This window comes from Palaemon carinicauda, chromosome 8, assembly GCF_036898095.1.
Source record: "Palaemon carinicauda isolate YSFRI2023 chromosome 8, ASM3689809v2, whole genome shotgun sequence".
In the NCBI taxonomy this organism is placed as follows: domain Eukaryota; kingdom Metazoa; phylum Arthropoda; class Malacostraca; order Decapoda; family Palaemonidae; genus Palaemon; species Palaemon carinicauda.
In genome coordinates, this window is record NC_090732.1 from 10,006,866 (window position 1) to 10,009,866 (window position 3,001).

The following is a 3,001-nucleotide window of genomic DNA, read 5'->3' on the forward strand; positions in this document are numbered from 1 at the left end:
ATGCATGATAATGAGATCTTCATCTCGAACGTTCTCTAATAGAATATTGTACCATTTACCACACACACATACACATACACCCAAACACACAAACACACACACACACACACACACACACATATATATATATATATATATATATATGTGTGTGTGTGTGTGTATGTATATATATATATGTATATATATATGTGTGTGTGTGTGTGTTTGTGTGTGTGCCTGTGTGTGTTTGTGTTTGTGAATATGTAAGAAATATACAGTACTGTACTAATGAAATATGACTGACATTATTTTTTCTCTATAGCCATCCCTTGTTAGGGGAACAGCTCAATATTCAAAGATATGTACATACGTATAAATGTATATAAGCATTCATATACGTAAGCATGGAAATGTACGCATGTGTCCATCAAGAGACAATGATAGTCCTGCTCTTCAGCATTTCCAAAGGAAATGTATTTTCATCTCCCTCTTCTAAGTTGGTCTCTCCTTCCCTCGGCTTATTTGCATTGCAATTACTGAACGTTGGGCACAAGGGAGACAGAGTCACACTTAGACTCGAGAAGTTATGGAATTTCTGAGCTTAAGAGCAATGTGTAAAGGAAATATATAAGAGAACAAGGTTGAAATCACTGTGACAACGATGTCCAAACTTATGGCTGATTACGTGAATTGGACATTTTGCTTGACCTTGACCTTTGACCTTAACATGTATGAATTGGCGTGGATTTCCATACACTCAAATATGAACAAAGTTTGAAGTCTCTATGACAACGATGTCCAAACTTACGGCTGATTACGTTAATTGGACATTTTACTTGGCCTTGACCGTGACCTTAACATGTATGAATTGGCGTGGATTTCCATACACTCAAATATGAACAAAGTTTGAAGTCTCTATGACAACGATGTCCAAACTTAGGGCTGATTACGTGAATTGGACATTTTGCTTGACCTTGACCTTTGACCTTAACATGTATGAATTGCGTGGATTTCCATACACTCAAATATGAACAAAGTTTGAAGTCTCTATGACAACGATGTCCAAACTTACGGCTGATTACGTTAATTGGACATTTTACTTGGCCTTGACCGTGACCTTAACATGTATGAATTGGCGTGGATTTCCATACACTCAAATATGAACAAAGTTTGAAGTCTCTATGACAACGATGTCCAAACTTACGGCTGATTACGTTAATTGGACATTTTACTTGGCCTTGACCGTGACCTTAACATGTATGAATTGGCGTGGATTTCCATACACTCAAATATGAACAAAGTTTGAAGTCTCTATGACAACGATGTCCAAACTTACGGCTGATTACGTTAATTGGACATTTTACTTGGCCTTGACCGTGACCTTAACATGTATGAATTGGCGTGGATTTCCATACACTCAAATATGAACCAAGTTTGAAGTCTGTGTTATAACGATGTCCGAACTTATGGATGATTACGAGAATTGGACATTTTTGCTTGACTGTGACCTTGTCCTTTGACCTTAAGCAACAAAAATTTAACCATTTCCAGCTTTTTACATAACAGTTAATCCCTGCAACTTTCATTACTCTACGATTAAAATTGTGGCCAGAAAGCTGATCACAAACAAATTCACACACAAACACACAAACAGGGGGTAAAACATAACATCCTCCCAAAATCGTTGGCGGAGGTAATAAATTACCAAAAACTGAACATACCCAGATAAGAACTAGACTATTTGCTCTATTTAATTGTTTTTTTTTTTTTTTAACGGCATATTCGTAGGTCTGTGTTACTCCTGACCCAGCTGAATTTTGGAAGATTATTGGAAATCGATGGCAAAGCCCATTTAGACTCACATCGTAAACCGGAGTGGTTTGTTCAGGGATTCTCTCATTGGAAGAGCCTTTTACCCCATGGAGATACTAACCCCTGGGTCACACACGGCGTTTTCCACCACCCGGTTAGAGACGCGCGGTCTGTTTGAACCACGTCATTCACCTGCATGTATCTAGACAAGCCCGGTAACCGCGCGTTAGCGAGGGGAAAATACTGCTGCAATACGCTGTGGTTACGTGTGAACTATTCCATAAGCTAAGTGAACAGTCGACGACGCATATCTAACCGCGCGGTGGAAATCTACCTGTGCTGTGAAAATCTAACCGCTCGGTGGAAATCTAACCATGGTGTGGAAATCTAACCACACAGTGGAAATACAACCACATGGTGGAAATCTAACCGTGAGGTGAAAATAAAACCACACCGTGGAAATATAACCATAAGGTGGAAATCTAACAACGCAGTGAAAATATAACCACGCGGTGGAAATACAATCACATGGTGGAAATCTAACCATGCGGTAGAAATCTAACCGCGCCGTGAAAATATAACCACGTGGTGCAAACATAACCACTTAGTGGAAATCTAACCGCGCGATGAAAATCGCCCCGAATGAACCAAGTTTAAATGTGAAAGAGGTCCAGATGATCGACTGTATGAAAAGAAGCAGGTGAATAAAATAGATTAAGAATGTATGATTAAATACACTTATGCACTTTCGCATACGTACTTAGGGCGACTTGGCAGAAATACGAGAGATAATAATCTTTGATTGTCAGTTGGTTCCATCCCGAAAAGATGCAAAGGTTACCGGATACTCAAACAAGCAGTCAATGTAATGTTTCTCGTTATCTCTAGTGATGGTATAAATCTCCCAAGCCAAGCTGTTTTGTAGTTAAGAAACATATCATTCAACAATTATTTCCTATTATTATTATTATTATTATTATTATTATTAATTGCAAAGCTACAACCCTAGTTGGAAAAGCAGGATGCTATAAGCCCAGGGGCCCCAACAGGGAAAATAGCCCAGTGAGGAAAGGAAACAAGGAAAAATAAACTATTTTAAGAACAGTAGCAACATTAAAATAAATATTTCCTATATAAAGTATAAATACTTTAACAAAACAAGTGAAGAGAAATAAGATAGAATAGTGTGCCCGAGTGTACCCTCAAGCAA